This window comes from Cynocephalus volans, chromosome 11 (genome assembly GCF_027409185.1).
Source record: "Cynocephalus volans isolate mCynVol1 chromosome 11, mCynVol1.pri, whole genome shotgun sequence".
Classification (NCBI taxonomy): Eukaryota; Metazoa; Chordata; class Mammalia; order Dermoptera; family Cynocephalidae; genus Cynocephalus; species Cynocephalus volans.
Window position 1 is genome coordinate 62,741,772 of NC_084470.1, and position 18,162 is coordinate 62,759,933.

General features: G+C 39.1%; 1 protein-coding gene across 4 annotated transcripts in view; it reads right to left on the reverse strand.

Moving 5' to 3' along the window:
- Positions 1 to 18,162, reverse strand: part of SFMBT1 (Scm like with four mbt domains 1) — a 142,849-nt gene that overhangs the window by 91,700 nt on the left and 32,987 nt on the right. The window contains exon 1 of one of the 4 annotated variants that reach the window (XM_063114067.1): positions 17,718 to 17,792. The exons of 2 other annotated variants lie outside the window; for them this stretch is intronic. The gene's annotated coding sequence lies outside the window, so the exon portion shown is untranslated. Of the gene's footprint in view, positions 1 to 12,309; positions 12,420 to 17,717; positions 17,793 to 18,162 lie in introns of those variants that run through there. One more of the 4 variants, XM_063114066.1, reaches the window with a different exon arrangement.

Sequence of the window (18,162 nt, forward strand, 5' to 3'; positions counted from 1 at the left end):
GTAACAAGTCCCTATATATCAATAATAATTCTAAATGTAAATGGATTAAATGTCCCAATGAAAAGATACAGAGTGGCTCAATGGATTATAAAACAAGAACCAACAATATGCTGCCTATAAGAAACTCACTTCACCTATAAAGACGCACACCATCTGAAAGTGAAGGGATGGAAAAATATTTTAACTCAAAAGAAGTAATATGACCAATTATTAGATCACATTTGCTTACTGAAACATAAACTTCCTCCTGTTTTGTGTTCTCATAGCACAAGATACTTTTCCTTCATAGCACTCACAGCACTGAGGAGCATTTCTTTTCTTTTTTTAAAGAACAAATTGCTTTTAATGACTTAGGTGATTTTATTCTGATTTTCATTTTTCATTAGTGTAAATAATCAAGTAGCAGATTTATGAGATTTTGAGACACAACTTCTTTATCACTCAAGTACAAAATGCTGGGTCTCCGTTTTAAGCCCTTCCAGCCTTCAGGGGCACCATCACTCACTGTGTAACCTTGGGCATCCAACACATGCCAGCCAATACATGCATCTGGGAAGCTGAAGCAGCCATCTCTAGTACTAAAACCTGGGTCAAAGGGGATCACAACTGTCTCAAGTTTGAAGCCTACTTCTTGACACCAGTGCACTCATAGTGCAGAGGTGTTTATCTTTTGCTAAGAAGAAGGACAATTAAGTCAAGTGTGTTGTAACTTTTCACAAAATGCAAAATTGGTTACAAAGCAATAATATTTTTCTTCCAGTGGAAATGCAGTTTGTTGATTGGCTTGTTTTTGAAAAGCCAGGGGGGTTTGTTTTTAAATTCTTGGGAGTCAGGTTGAATGTAGTCAGGTCACTTATCAACCAGCAAAAACTTATTGAACACTACATAAATAAGGGAATTATAAACACATGTTAGATATAGTCCCTACACATGGAGAGCATGTAATGCCAGCTGGGAAAACCTAAGAGCAATTTAAGAGGACAAATGATGACTACCAATTGCTCTGGATAGACCATGTGCACAATGGGAGTAAATGAAGGGAGGGGTTTAGCCAGGTCCAGAATTGGGATGTAATTTTGAGAAACAGAAAAGAGGAAGAAGGAAATGGGAACATGCAATGTGTGTTTCTGGCATAGTGATGAGACCAAGTTGGTTTGGGTTGAAGGCTTCAAGGCAAGTTACAATACAAGACTGGAAAACTAGGTTGGGATTAGTTTGGAGGCCTTATATCATAAAAGTCTGGAATTCAGCTTGAAGCCTTCTGAGTGGGGTTACATGACATGAAAGTAAGTAAGATACATATAGAGAGATGAGAAAATGATGTTCAGGATCAAGTGGAGAGGAAGAACCTGGAAGCTGCTTCAGGTGATGCTTACTTCAGCAATTCTAAAAAGAGATCAAACACCAGAAGATGGAGTGATAGGAGAAAAATACTTCATTTATATAACAGTTCTGCAGTTTACAAAGGATTTTTGCTTACATGATTTCATTTTACCCTCAGAACATTTTGTAAAGTAGAACATTTGTCACATTTCACAAGTAAAGAATTGCTGCTCAGAGGGCCGGCCCGTGGCTCACTTGGGAGAGTGTGGTGCTGATAACACCAAGGCCACAGGTTTGGATCCCTATATAGGGATAGCCGGTTTGCTCACTTGGGAGAGCGTGGTGCTGACAACACCAAGTCAGGGGTTAAGATCCCCTTACTGGTCATCTTTAAAAAAAAAATAAAAAGAATTGCTGCTCAGGGCCATTTCCTTTTATACTGTCATTCCATGTTTCTTTTTCTGACTGTCTCATAACCACCAAGCTGTATGCTCCATGAAGGTATGCAGGGACCATGGTGATTTCTGTTTGCCCTATTATCCCTACTGCCCTGCAAAGAGTCCTGCCCAGTGCCTGACCCCAGTAGATACACGCTAAATATGTGTTAGAGGATTGACCAAATGAAGAGCACTTCCCCTCTGCCACTCTTGTTTCAATGACACTGAAATGCTTTTTCATCCAAAAGTAGGTTTTGTTTGTTTGTTTTAAATGATTGTTCTGACCATGGAAAAGTTTTGACAATTTTAACACCTCTTCTTGGCACTTCCTAGATATGCCCTTTTTTTTTCTTACCACCCTCCCCCTCCCCCCAGGTAGGAGAAAGGAAAAATGCACAAACAGAGGTATCAGGCTGCCTGCCACCTTCAAAGTTGTATCGAAAGTGACTCTAAGTGATATACAGTTGTCTTTCCTTACTGGACAGGGATATATTCCAAGATCCCCAATGGATGCTTGAAACCGTAGATAGTACTGAACCCTATATATATATATAGTTGATCCTTGAACAACACAGGTATTAACTGTGCAAGTCCACTTACAAGCGCATTTTTTTCAACAGAGTTTTCATATATGGACATTCACAGGGCCAACTGCAGAACTTAAGTATCCACAGATTTTGGTATACTGGGAGGTATGGGGGGGAGTCCTGGAACCAATCCCCCATAGATACCAAGGGACGACTGTACCACGTTTTTCCTATACATACATATCTATGATAAAGTTTAATTTATAAATTAGGCACAGTACTCTTGTGCTTTAGGGCCATTTTTAAGTCAAATAAGGGTTACCTGAACACAAACACTGCGGCATAATGACAGTGGATCTGATCAATGAGACAGTTATTTAAGTGACTAAGAGGTGGGTAGTGTATGCAGTGTGGATACTCAGGACAAAGTAATAATTCACATCCCATGGAGGACAGAGTGGGACCACATGAGATTTCATCACCCTACTCAGAACGGTGTACGATTTAAAACCTATGAACTGTTTATTTCTGGATTTTTCCATTTAATATCTTTGGACCACGGTTCACCATCAGGTAACTGAAACTGTAATAAAAACTGTGGATAAAGGGGGACTACTTTATCAGACTAAGGACACACAAAAAGTTAATATTTGGTAATTATTTTTGCAAAAATATTCTATTTCCTTGTAGAATGGAATGTATGCTAAAACAAATAACCATGCATATGAGCACTTACAGTGCCAAAGTTGAGAAACCCTGGCCTAGAACACTTATGTCAGAAGGCAAGAAAATGCTCTAAGAGTAATGGAGACATGTCAAAAGGACAAAGAAGCCAGGCTGAAGGAGCTCCCACTGGCCAAATCTGAGACAATTTAAGCATCAATATAAATAATGAGAATAACAGATTATAGCTCATTGAATAAAACAGGACACCACGAGTTCATATTGATATAAATTAATCAATAAATTGAAAATCTGATGAGGAATAGGATAGTTTAGTTACATGGTTTTGAAGTACTTATCCACAAGATACTTATTACAAGAGGAAGAATAACTTATCTCTGGGCAAGCCTAGCAGACACCACCTTAAGCAGCACATCATCAGAAATGAGACAAATTCAAACTATATGTTGCCTGACAGGATGCAATGAGACACAGCATCATTTCTGTGATAGTCCTGCCAAAGATGTATAAGCTGAGTTTAATCATTAGAAAACATCAGACAAATCCAAACTGAGCCCATCAAGACCATGAAAGTCAAAAGAAGGCTGAGGAAGAATTGGCAACTAAATGCAAAGCACATGATTCTGAACCAAATCCTTTTGGTCCTACCAAAAAAAGGCAGAGGAGGTGAGAAACACCTGGAGGACGTTATCGGTACCTTTGGACAAACTTGAATGGGGTCTGAGGACTATTTGATGGTAGTATGTCAGAGTTAATTTCCTGATTTCGATAGTTATATTGTAGTTATGCAGGAGAATGTCCTTACCACTGGAAATACTCACTAGGGTATTCCAGAGTGATGGGGCATCAGGTAAAACAACTTATTACCAAAGTTCTGGAGAAGAAAAAAAAAAGTCTTCTCTACTGTACTTGTAACTTTCTGGTTTTGACTGTTTCAAATTTTTAAAAAAAAATTTTTTAATGATTATTTTAAAATGATTAGTGCAAAATGAAATAGATACAATCTTAATATATACCTACGTACTCTTTCCAACAAGAATGTTTTCTTTGTAAGAAGAATACTAAATAAGTCTTCCATTTGGTCACTGGGGATACAGTGTGATATAAAAAATATATATATAAAACAGGCTTTACATACAAATTTCATGAACTTGCGAAGACTTTTTTACCCTTCTGGGTCTCAATATTTTACTCTATGAACTGGGAATACCACCATTTTTACAGAATGGTTATGAGAATTTGAGAATACCTTCTAGGTAATAAGTAGTCAAAACTAGTTCTCTCTTATTTCCAAGAAATCTACTTAATGCTTAAATCTTGTTAAGTTTACTTAGTAAGCCTAAGAAGTAGGCTTTCTAATATAAAACAACTTTTCAGATTAAAGGGATATTAAGGATCCTTCACTCTAATACCTCTGTTTTACAGATAAGGAAACTAAGCCCCAACGAGACCCTGGACTGCACAAGGTAAATCATCTCCTGTCACAGAGAAACCAGCACTGGTTTGGGCTCCAAACACTTAGACATGCTCTCATTTCATTTTCAGAACACTAAAGCAAGCATTATAAAGACTTTACAGATTAGGAAACCAAAGCTCAAATAAGATTAAGAAACTTAGAGCTCAGGTCTCTGACTCCAAATTTCATAAATTTTCCACTAAATGTTATCTCTGATATTTCCAAACATGACTAAGAAAGATATATGTTTAAAAGATTTTTCTGTACCCTACACACTCAATTAATTACTTCCTTGCACAGATTCCAAGATGTTTTCACTGTAAAACAGAAATTATTTAACCCCTAGGTCTTTGTCCATCAGCATCGTCAGCAATTTACAATAATCTTATGCCCTTATCTCAGACCTGTTTACTAAAATTCAGCAACAATGCTAAATAAAGCAAATTTCCTAAAATGTCTTCCTACCATAAGTGGCTTATCTTATTTCTACTGTTTAGAGCAAGGTTCTTAACTTGGAGTCCTAAAGTCTACAAAGGGAATTCAAGCGTCTGTGAAGCTTCACTAGTTTACCTGAGGGGTACATGAACACTAAAACCCCTGGTTTTGAACAACAAAGTTGTTAATCTGCTGAGAATTTGAGAGAATACAGGGAAGAAAGGTTTGGTGCCAGATAATATCCCTTACTCTTTGAGTAACTTTGGCTTTTAAATACATGAGTCACTTATTCATTCAACAAATCTTTACTTAGTTTCTACACTGCTCTACTGTGTAGCCCCTACAAAGATAAAGCATTATCCCTTTGCCTCAAACTAGCAGGAAAGGAAACAAAAGCAAGCAACCATAATAAAAAGATAGAATGTATTAAGTACTAAAGGACAAAAGAAACTCAAACACAGAGAGTATCTCACTCTCAACAGACAAGTGAAGCTCCTTTTGGTAAAGGGAGAATAATCAGAAGCTATTCTGGCTTTTACTTCCACGGCAGAGAGTACAAGGGGGTACTGGAAGCCCCAAACCACCTAGCCCAGGGGAGGACAACGGGAGACAAATATATCAAGAGGGAGCAGCTGGGCAGTGACTGGACACTGTTGCCCAGCCAAGGAAAAGTAGTTCATGGGTTCCAATTTAACTCTGTGGGACATGTAAGCCCTTTCTAGTCCATAGATGTTTGGGGAGGGGAAGGTGAACGGCAGAAAATAAAACAACAAGAAATTTTCTTAATTTTCTTCACACAATATAGATGGGAAAAATGCACAAGGGGATAAGTGTGGAGCCATGTTTCAAAGTAACATAACATTCACTTAGTTTGTACAACCAAAATATGGTATGTCTGTCTATAATGACTTTTTCTTTATAGCGTAGTATTTGTAGTACAGTAGCTGACTGACAAAGTGGAAAATGAGCATCTCTCTATATATAGAACTTAACTTACAAAACAAGATGTTTAAATAAGGTAACTTGCTCAAAGCTTCCGCACTGAATTTTAACTCCACAATATCTGTTATACCATATCAACAAAATGACACTAGGTAAAACATAAAACCATCCCAAGAAAAGACCACTAACATTAAAACTATGTGTTTTATTTTATTTTATTTTATTTTATTTTTTAAATTTTATTTTGTCGATATACATTGTGGCTGATTATTGCTCCCCATCACCAAAACCTCCCTCCCTTCTCCCTCCGCCCCTCCCCCCCAACAATGTCCTTTCTGTTTGCTTGTCGTATCAACTTCAAATAATTGTGGTTGTTATATCTTCTTCCCCCCCCCCCGGTTTGTGTGTGTGTGTGTCTCTGTGTGTGTGTGTGTGTGTGTGTGTGTGAATTTATATATTAATTTTTAGCTCCCACCAATAAGTGAGAACATGTGGTATTTCTCTTTCTGTGCCTGACTTGTTTCACTTAATATAATTCTCTCAAGGTCCATCCATGTTGTTGCAAATGGCAGTATTTCATTCGTTTTTATAGCTGAGTAGTATTCCATTGTGTAGATGTACCACATTTTCCATATCCACTCATCCGATGATGGGCATTTGGGCTGGTTCCAACTCTTGGCTATTGTAAAGAGTGCTGCGATAAACATTGGGAAACAGGTATACCTTCGACTTGATAATTTCCATTCCTCTGGGTATATTCCCAACAGTGGGATAGCTGGGTCGTATGGTAGATCTATCTGCAATTGTTTGAGGAACCTCCATACCATTTTCCATAGAGGCTGCAGCATTTTGCAGTCCCACCAACAATGTATGAGAGTTCCTTTTTCTCCGCAGCCTTGCCAGCATTTATCGTTCATAGTCTTTTGGATTTTAGCCATCCTAACTGGGGTTAGATGGTATCTCAATGTGGTTTTGATTTGCATTTCCCGGATGCTGAGTGATGTTGAGCATTTTTTCATATGTCTGTTGGCCATTTGTATATCTTCCTTAGAGAAATGCCTACTTAGCTCTTTTGCCCATTTTTTAATTGGGTTGCTTGTTTTCTTCTTGTACAGTTGTTTGAGTTGCTTATATATTCTGGATATTAATCCTTTGTCAGATATATATTTTGCAAATATTTTCTCCCAATCTGTTTGTTGTCTTTTAACTCTGTTAATTGTTTCTTTTGCTGTGCAGAAGCTTTTTAGTTTGATATAATCACATTTGTTTATTTTTCCTTTGGTTGCCCGTGCTTTTGGGGTTGTATTCATGAAGTCTGTGCCCAGTCCTATTTCCTGAAGTGTTTCTCCTATGTTTTCTTTAAGAAGTTTTATTGTTCCAGGGTGTATATTTAAATCCTTAATCCATTTTGAGTTGATTTTAGTATACGGCGAGAGGTATGGATCTAGTTTCATTCTCCTGCATATGGATATCCAGTTATCCCAGCACCATTTGCTGAAGAGGCAGTCCCTTTGCCACTGAATAGGCTTGGTGCCTTTGTCAAAGATCAGCTGACAGTAAGTGTGTGGGTTGATTTCTGGATTCTCTATTCTATTCCATTGGTCAGTGTGTCTGTTTTTATGCCAGTACCATACTGTTTTGGTTATTATAGCTTTGTAGTGTAGCTTAAAGTCAGGTAGTGTTATGCCTCCAGCTTTATTTTTTTTGCTCAGCATTGCTTTGGCTATGCGTGGTCTTTTATTGTTCCATATAAATATCTGAATAGTTTTTTCCATTTCTGAGAAAAATGTCTTTGGAATTTTGATGGGGATTGCATTGAATTTGTATATCACTTTGGGAAGTATGGACATTTTCACTATGTTGATTCTTCCAATCCAAGAGCATGGGATATCTTTCCATCTTCTTGTATCCTCTCTATTTTCTCTCAGCAGTGGTTTGTAGTTCTCATTATAGAGATTTTTCACCTCCTTGGTTAACTCAATTCCTAAGTATTTTATTTTTGTGGTGGCTATTGTAAATGGGCAGGCTTTCTTGATTTCTCTTTCTGCATGTTCACTATTGGAGAAAAGAAATGCTACTGATTTTTGTGTGTTGATTTTGTATCCTGCTACTGTGCTGAAATCATTTATCAATTCCAGCAGTTTTTTTATAGAGGTTTTAGGCTGTTTGATATATATGATCATGTCATCTGCAAACAGGGATAGTTTGACTTCATCTTTTCCAATCTGAATGCCCTTTATTTCCTTCTCTTCTCTGATTGCTCTGGCTAGTACTTCCAACACTATGTTGAATAGGAGTGGTGAGAGTGGGCATCCTTGTCTAGTTCCTGTTCTTAAAGGAAAAGCTTTCAGCTTTTCCCCATTCAGGATGATATTGGCTGTGGGTTTGGCATATATGGCTTTAATTATGTTGAGATACTTTCCCTCTATACCTAACTTATAGAGGGTCTTTGTCATGAATGACTGCTGAACTTTATCAAATGCTTTTTCAGCATCTATAGAGATGATCATATGGTCCTTGTGTTTGAGTTTATTAATACGGTGTATGACATTTATTGATTTGCGTATGTTGAACCAACCTTGCATCCCTGGGATGAATCCCACTTGATCGTCATGAATAATTTTACGTATGTGTTGCTGTATTCTGTTTGCTAGTAATTTAGTGAGGATTTTTGCATCTATATTCATCAAGGATATTGGCCTGTAGTTTTCTTTTTTGGTTATATCTTTACCTGGTTTTGGTATCAGGATGATGTTTGCTTCATAGAATGAGTTTGGGAGATTTGCGTCTGTTTCAATCTTTTGGAATAGTTTGTAAAGAATCGGTGTCAATTCCTCTTTGAATGTTTGGTAAAATTCTGCTGTGAATCCATCTGGTCCTGGGCTTTTCTTTGTTGGGAGCCTTCTGATAACAGCTTCAATCTCCTTTATTGTTATTGGTCTGTTCAAATTTTCTACGTCTTCACGGTTCAGTTTTGGGAGCTTGTGTGTGTCCAGAAATTTATCCATTTCCTCCAGATTTTCAAATTTGTTGGCGTATAGTTGTTTATAGTAGTCTCGAATGATTCCTTGTATTTCAGATGAATCAGTTGTAATATCGCCTTTTTCATTTCTAATTTTTGTTATTTGAGTCTTCTCTCTTCTTTTTTTTGTTAGCCATGCTAATGGTTTGTCAATTTTATTTATCTTTTCAAAAAACTAACTTTTTGATTCGTTGATCTTTTGAATTGTTTTTTGGTTTTCAATTTCATTCAGTTCTGCTCTGATCTTAATGATTTCTTTCCGTCTGCTAACTTTAGGTTTGGATTGTTCTAGTTTTTCTAGTTCTTTAAGGTGAAGTGTTAGTTTGTTCACTTGCCATCTTTCTATTCTTCTAAAGTGAGCGTTTAATGCAATAAATTTTCCCCTCAATACTGCTTTTGCAGTATCCCACAGGTTTTGGTATGATGCATCATTGTTTTCATTAGTTTCAATAAATTTTTTGATTTACTGCTTGATTTCTTCTTGGACCCATATGTCATTAAGTAAAATGCTGTTTAATTTCCATGTGTTTGTATAGTTTCCAGAGGTTCGTTTGTTATTAATTTCTAGTTTTAATCCATTGTGGTCTGAGAAGATACATGGGATAATTGCAATTTTTTTGAATTTATTGAGACTTGATTTGTGACCTAATATGTGATCTATCCTGGAGAATGATCCATGTGCTGATGAGAAAAATGAATATTCTGAGGCTGTTGGGTGGAATGTTCTGTAGATATCTGCCAATTCCAAATGGTCTAGAGTCTTGTTTAGATCTGGTGTTTCTCTACTGATTCTTTGCCTAGATGATCTGTCTAATATTGACAGTGGGGTGTTCAGGTCCCCTGCTATTATGGTATTAGTGTCTATTTCCTTCTTTAGGTCTAATAGAGTTTGTTTTATAAATCTGGCTGCTCCAACATTGGGTGTGTACATATTTATGATTGTTATGTCTTCTTGATGGATCAGTCCTTTTATCATTAAGTAGTGTCCCTCATTGTCTCTTTTTATGGTTTTTAGTTTAAAGTCTATTTTGTCAGATATAAGAATAGCTACTCCAGCTCGTTTTTCTTTTCTGTTTGCATGGTAAATCTTTTTCCATCCTTTCACTCTTAGTCTGTGTGAATCTTTATGGGTGAGGTGGGTCTCTTGTAGGCAGCATATAGTTGGGTCCTGCTTTTTGATCCAGTCAGCCAGTCTGTGTCTTTTAATTGGGGAATTTAAGCCTTTTACATTAAGAGTTGTTATTGAAAGGTGTTGATTTATTCCTAGCATTTTATTGGTTGTTTGGTTGTCTTAGGTGTCTTTTGTTCCTTCCTTTCTGATTTACTGTTTGGTTTCTGTGTTTGTTGGTTCCTTAGGTTGTAGATAGTGTTTTTGTTAGCTTGTTTTCTCTTCATGAATGCCATTTTTATTATACTAGCGGGTTTAGACTTTTCTTGGGTTTTTATGGCAGTGGTAGTTATTTTTCAGGAACCAAACCCAGTACTCCCTTGAGGATTTCTTGTAAGGGTAGTCTTGTGGTAGTGAACTCCCGCAGTTTTTGTTTGTCTGAGAAATATACTATTTGCCCCTATTTCGGAAGGATAGCCTTGCATGGTAGAGTATTCTTGGCTGGCAATCTTTGTCTTTTAGTATTTTGAAAATATCATCCCATTCCTTTCTAGTTTTTAGGGTTTGTGATGAAAAGTCTGATGTTAACCTGATTGGGGCTCCCTTATAGGTGATTTGACGCTTCTCTCTTGCAGCTTTTAAGATTCTCTCTTTATCTCTGAGTTTTGCTAATTTGACTATGACATGTCTTGGAGAAGGTCTTTTTGGGTTGAATACATTTGGAGATCGTTGAGCTTCCTGGATCTGAAGATCTGTGATTTTTCCTATACCTGGGAAGTTTTCTGCCACTATTTTGTTGAATATGTTTTCAATGGAATCTCCATTTTCCTCCCCTTCTGGAATACCCATGACTCGGATATTTGATCGCTTATGGTTGTCTGATATCTCTCTCAGATTTTCTTCAATGTCCTTGATTCTTTTTTCTTTCTTTTTGTCTGCTTGTGTTATTTCAAACAGCCCATCTTCAAGTTCAGAGGTTCTCTCTTCAACTTCAACAAGCCTGCTGGTTAAACTCTCCGTTGTGTTTTTTATTTCGTTGAATAACTTCTTCAGTTCAGCAAGTTCTGCTACATTTTTTTTCAGGACATTGATTTCCTTGTACATTTCCTCTTTCAGATCCTGTATACTTTTCCTCATTTCATCATGATGTCTGGCTGAGTTTTCTTGTATCTCATTCAGTTTCCTTAGAATTATCACTCGAAATTCCTTGTCAGTCATTTCAAGGGCTTCTTGTTCTATAGGATCTAGAGTTTGAGATTTATTAACTTTTGGTGGTGTACTTTCTTGATTTTTTGTATTTCTGGTATCTTTTTTTTGGTGTTTATTCATTGTGGCCGGGGGTTTCACCGTCCACTGGTTTGAGACTAATGACTAACTAGGATGTTGCTGTGGTTGCCAATTTCGTATGGCTCCCTCCGTGACTGCTCAGTTGGCCTCTAGTGCCTTGTGTGTGTGGTTGCCTTGGGTCTTGGGCTTCTCCGGGGAGCCACCTTTCTGGTCAGCTTGGACTCTGCTGGGCTGGTGGATCACGTACCACAGGGTGTGTGATCTCTGTTGAGCTTTCACTTCCTGTGCAGGACTTCTCCCTGTTCCGTGTGCTCTGGCCCAGGCTGTTAGATCGTGCAGTGGCGACCCCACCGGGTGTGTGGTTTTTGTCGAGTCTCCACCTCCCTGGCCGCACGTCTCCCCACTCTGTGCACACTGTGCTGGGCTGGGGCGTGTCTTCTGCACCCCTCGTCTATCAACTGGGCCTACAAGACCCTGCTTGGCACCGCCTCGCCCAGGAAGTCTACCAGGTTTCTGCTGGGCACAGACGACCGGTCCCTCTGGGTGCCGTTGTAGCACTATGTAGATCTTTCTCGGGTCTTGTTCATCTTTGTATTCCCCCAGTATAAACCGAGTCTAGCGCCCACCTGCAGCCTGGTCTCCGGCAGGTTCAAGCGGACCTGGGAACTCTCCTACCACACTATTCCCAACCAGAAATTCGTTAGGCTTTTTTCCAAACTGGTGGCCGCAGAGATGGTATCTGCCTCCCAGTAACAGGGAGTTTACCTGGGGCCGGAGTCCAGGGTATGGTGGAGTGACAGTCGGCCCGCCCGTACTTCCTTGCCCTCCCGACACTGGCCCGGGATGCCCCCCCCCACCAGCCCCGCCAGAGAACCGCAGAGGGAGTGGGAGCGGAGGCCGGTCCGCAGGCTCTGGAAAGCCCAGCGCCAGGCCAAGCAAGTAGTAGGGCTCAGTGATGGCCGAGCATGGCGGAGCTGCCAGCACCTGGGAAAATGGAGGCAGCACCGGGCGGTGAGTGGCCTGGTGGTGCAGGCGGGAGCCGCGTGGGCAACCACCCCCCGAACAGAGCTGTGCCAGGGGTCACTCACAGTGCTGTGCCAGGTCGGGTGCTCGCTCTCTGTCTCTGGTTTGCCGCCTTTCCCAGTTCTCGGCCGCTGCCGCCTCGGGCTGTTCAGTCGCGCTCGGGCGCTCCCAGGAATCTTCTTTAATGCCGGCCTGAAACCTCGAATCCTGAATAGAGCAGCTGGCCGCCTTCAGCGCGGCCCCGGCCTCCGGGATCCTGGCTGCATCCACAGCAGCCCTGGCACCGTGTTCCCTGTTTCGAGACTCGCTTTTGCAGCTAAGAAACAGTTCTTTTCCTGCTCCACACTTCAAAGCTGTTGCCTGTAAATGAGGCAGCCTCTCCTGCCGGGGGCAAAGTGGCGGTCACCCCCCACGACCAGTCAGCAGCAGCAGTCCTCCTTTAAGAGATGGCGAGAGGAAGGTCCACAAGTTTCCCGGCTGCCTGAGGCCCAGTGGCCACCTTTTCCACCTCAGCTACTCCGCGCCAGCCGCCGCAGCCGCCGCCATCTTGAAAGAGCCAAAAATATGTGTTTTATATCTTTATCCTCAAAACTGTCGTCCAGTATTAACCAATACAGTTAGAAACCAACATGTTTACAGTGATTTCCTGACCAACCTTCTAGCAACTCACCTCCATCTACTACTGAACACCTCCTTTCTTCCTGGCACTACCTACCCTAGGGATGGGGGAGCAGAATACAAGTCTCAGTCTGCCTTAAATGAGTTCACAGTTCAGAAGAGAGCCACCGGAAAATTTTTTGAAATGCAAGGCATTTTTTAAAAATTAGCTGCACAGAAGGAAGAGTTAACTGTGGGTCAAAATACCTGCAAACAGCTTCACCAAAAGCAAAGCATAAATTTTCATCTTGAAGGATAGACAGAACCTTGGAAAGGTAGAGAAAGGGTGGAAGATGTTCTCAGCAGGGAAAGCAGCATGCAAAAGGCACCAAGGCAGGCATGAGGCTGGCATCACTGTTGGGGGGTGGGTGAGGGACCTATTCTTGCACGTAAGGTGGCAGGATGGATAGTGTGCTAGTATAGAGGATTACAAGGCTGCACAGAAGAGTGTACACAATACACAAAAGTCATGTAATACACAAAAGGCACTAAAAAGGAAAGACTTGAGGGGTGCTACATTTTAAGGTTTATCTGTCAACTGACATATATGCAGTTAAAGGATAGTTAGGACCAAGGGCAGACCAGCAGGAAGGTGCTGGACTAGCCTAGGGATGAAAGGCTGTGGACTTGGAGCAGAGAAGTAACCATCAGAATGATGAGGAGAGACTGAACCTGAGAGATATTTCAAAGTAGGAAATGACAGAAAATCAAAAACACTCCATATTCTAACATGTGAAAAGCAAAATAAATAGTGGTACCACTGATAATACTAAGGTAGTAGTTAAGAAGAACTGAGGTTTGGGAGTGGGGGAAGTGTCAAAGACTGATACACTCCATTTTGACTATATGGACTCTGGGGTTAAAGTAGGCCATCCAGGTGAAGAAGTCCTGTAAGTAGCTGCGAACCAGGCTACTGTCAGATGACAGAGTATAAGAGAGGTTGAGTTGTAGATTTACAACTCAACTGGCACAGTGTAGGTAACTAAAATCAGAAAAATCCAAGAAGTAAACAGAGAACAAAGAGGAGGCCACAAAAAAGGGAGAAAGGAACTAACACTTTTTGAGCATCTACACCCCAGCCACCACATGAGTCACATTGTATACATTAAATAGAGAAGAAATTGAGAGATAGGAAACCTAGAATGCTTCCTCTCAAAAGAGAAGTACCCCATTAACAAAGCCAATATGAAAGGAAGCTCAAAAGAGAATGAAGACTGAGAAAAAGGCACTGGGCTTGCCAATGCAAAAGTCACTGGCAACCTCTGGGAGAGATTTCCAGTTCTGTGGTGGAAGCTGAGGCTGTAATGTGGGTGGCTGAGGAGAGAAGGGTGGGCACAAAATGAACACAGTGAGTGAGAAGAAGGTATATATTTAGATATCCAGGCAGCAAATGAATACGATTCAATGGCCATTAAAAAGGGCAGCAATGCTATGCAATTCTCATAATCCTTTGTTTATCTTAGAATTAGGAAAACACTCACCAACAAACCCAAAAGTGAAAGGTTAGGACCTACATATCATATTATTTGAGGTACTAGATATTAAAGGAAAATGACAGACACACTAGTTTTTGCAGGCTCACTTTCCATGACCAGCAAATTGAGTTCTGCTATAAATGTAACAAATTAACATATACTGATGGAGCATATTCCACTTGCTTTACACGTGAAAACCATCTCTCAAAACTGAATGCTAAAGAGACTAATAACAAAAATACAAAGAAATTTTCATGCTATAAAAAATTACAAATACTTCATACTACCTTTCCCAAATTCTAAACCATGTTTTTTATAGATAAAGCATCTGAAAGACCAATCACAATCATCTAGGAAACTGCTATAGGAATTATAGTGCTACAGGATTTGATTATAATGTTGGCAAAAACACTCTGCCTCAATGGAAAATATTTTTCCACTTGCTTCCAGTGATAAGCCTTATTGAGATAGTACAACCCATTCATAAAACTTGCTAAGTTACAATTTATGCATCAGTTCATATTCAAAATTATAAAAGTATTTATTCTTCAATCTTTCACCTGAAGAGCAAACTCTTCTATAGAGGGGACAATAAGTAAAGGATAAACCTAGAACAGGCAGAATTAGACATCTTGAATACAACTCTTAGTGGTACGTATGGCTGAGTTGTTCAAAACTGACCAGAGACGAGCTTTCTGCTAAATTCACTTTTCTATGCACTACTGTTTCAGAATCTCATAATAGTGAACACAATGCAAGAACTATGCTACCACAAATTAAAGAATTCCAGACAACAGGTTCCTTATAGGTTCTTAAATTCATTCAAAATATAACAGATATTTACTGTACTTACTGAGTCTTTAACTCAAGATGCAAAACAAAACTCACTCCTTCAGGTATGAACAGATACCATTTCATTTTATATATATAAAAAAAGAGCAGTTTACTCAGTTTAGGACATATTAATGATTTTCAGCAAAAGGATGAAATATAAAACATTAAATTTATTACCATTTCCCACTGCCTTGTATCAGAAATATTCCTACAAATTATTGTTGCAAAAAAAAGTACATTTTATTTTAGAATACAATCATTACTTTTAAAATTTTTCTCCTTCGAAAAATTTTTAGTCACTTATACCTTGAAATAGCAGTGGAATCTAGATTTTTTTTTTTGGAGGCTGGCCAGTATGGGGATCCGAACCCTTGACCTCAGTATTACAACCACCTAACCGTGAATCCAGCCCTGAATACAGAATTGATAAAAACTGTGTACATCCTAAGAATTAAGAGTTGCTTAAAATTATATTAATTATTTTACATTCTAGGAAATGATATATTTACTCTTGCCAAAATGCTCTCACCATTTTGTTACTATTGGATAATAATCAGTTAATTAGTGGCTTTAATTACTTCAAGAAGGAACATGGCTTATTTATAAAAGATCATTTTCTTTAAATAAACTGCCTTGACGTCAAAGAGGAAGAGTGCTGTCACTTGAAGGCTCGTTGAGCAGGCATTATGCGATATACCTCATCCATCTCACTACCATTTGAAATATTCCCATTTTAAAGGTCAGGAAAGGGAGACTTACAGAAATTATTTAACTTGCTCAATATCACACAACTAGTAAATGACAGTCAAATCCAAAACCTAGGTTCTTTCTCCACCATACCAAGCTACCTGTCACTCAAAAATGAAATCTTTACACATAAGGCTTATTGTAAAATGGATTTCCTCATCTTCTACCATTTTCTCTTAGACATTTTATTGCATGTTCAAAAGCCTCAATCCAAGAAAGAAGACAGACTACTTCTTAGAAAGTTTTTAGAACCACAACCCAATGAATCAGCTGACAATAAATAAGAAATATATCAGGGAGCTGTTACTGGTAACAGGTCTTTCTTTGTTTTTTTTTTTTTTTTGGCCGATAAGGGGATTGCAACCCTCCCTTGGCACCACGCTCAGCGAGTGAGCGCACCCGGCCATCCCTATGTAGGATCCCAACCTGCGGCCTCGGCGCTACCAGTGCCACACTCTCTGAGTGAGCCACGGAGCCGGCCCATTTTACAGCATTCTTTATTCCCACATCATAAAATCAGGTGTCCCTGAGTATCTAGGCTCTCTCAGGACTGGACTCGAGTATAGGCCCCTCAATGTGTGTGGACACAGTGAGTGAACATAGCCAGTATAAATTTTAATACAGCAGAGAGAAATTATGATACTGGAGGACCCCCAAAATGATAGCATAATGCAACCCCACCTCAAAAAAAGACATTTAAAATGCCAAAATCATCTTCAAGTCATATAAAAAGTAACAGACCTCCACACACTTCCTTCTGTCAGATTTCTAAATATTTACAAATCTGGTGAGTGTGAAACAGAATTTCAGTGTTTTAATTTGCATCTCCCCAATTAAAGTGAGGTTGAACACCTTTTCTTATGTTTACTGACCACTGGTTCCCCTCTTTTGAGAAGTGCCTTCTCAAGTCATTTTTCTACTGGGCTGACTTCCTTATTTATTGATTTAAAGGAGCTCTTTATATATTCCAATAGTTACGAGACTAAAATTTACTCTCCTCTGTGGCTCATTTTTTCACTCTCTTTATGGTGTCTGTCAATAAGCTTTTAATTTTGATGTAGTCACATTTATCAATCTCTTCCTTTATGGTTAATGTTTTTTGCATTTTATTTAAGATATTATTCCCTATTATTCCCCACTCTGAGGTCACAAAGATCTTCTCTTACCATCTAAAAGCTTTCTAGTTTTGCCTTCACATTCAGTTTTTTAATCTACCTGAAATAGGAAAGATCCAATTTCATCTTTTTTCCATACAGAAAACTGATTATTGGGAACTAGTATAAGAATTTAATCTCTGGATAAAGAGGAAACATTTTAATTTTGAGGATGTTGCAGTCACTTTACTCTCCAAGTCCACTAATGTAGTGATGCTTATTTTATTTTCATGGTTCATTTATTCATTCTGTCAGTAGATATTTCTTGAGTGCCTATTAACTGCCAGGCACTATTCCAGACTCTGGGGATAAAGTAATAAACAAAAGAAAGTCCCTACCGTCTTGAGGGCTTATAATCTAACCTGATCATAAGTAGTCTCCTATGTCTATTTGACCTGACTCAGTCTTAAACACCAATAAAAAAAACCTTCCTCAAATAGAAGAGTGACAGGACTACAACATGTTACACTGTCAAGCAGCAAGTCTGAACTTAAACAGCAACTTGGAGAAACGCCAACATGCACATGGAAAGAATATCATGAAATAAAGCATCCCATGCCTCTTCTCTTCTCCTGCACATATGAACAATATTTCAAAAGTAATTACCTTAACAAAATGAGCATGACTTCTTGCAAGCATCTATATACATCTTGAGCTGTTTCTAAACTCTTTTCCTTCTCTCCATAAAAAGATGCTTTTCAGTGTACGGCAAGTAGTTATAAACTTCTGCTTCTTCATTTCTTTAATACAAATCGGAAGTCTATGCATACTTAGAAAGTTGAAGAATGCAAGACCTAGGCAAGAAAAACAGTTAATCCTGCAGAACACTGTAAGGGTTCTTCCTTTATTTTCCCACCATCTGTTTACAACTGCTTTCATCATTCAGACAAAGGAAAATCCCTTCCCTGAAGCTCTCGATCCCACCCCTGTTTCTTGCTCACTCTGTAACATAGAACCTTCAGTTATTCCTTCTTTCTACATCTCTCTCTACCACATTAGTTCCATAAGAGCAGCACACAAACATGCTCTAAACGCTGCCATCTCAGTAATA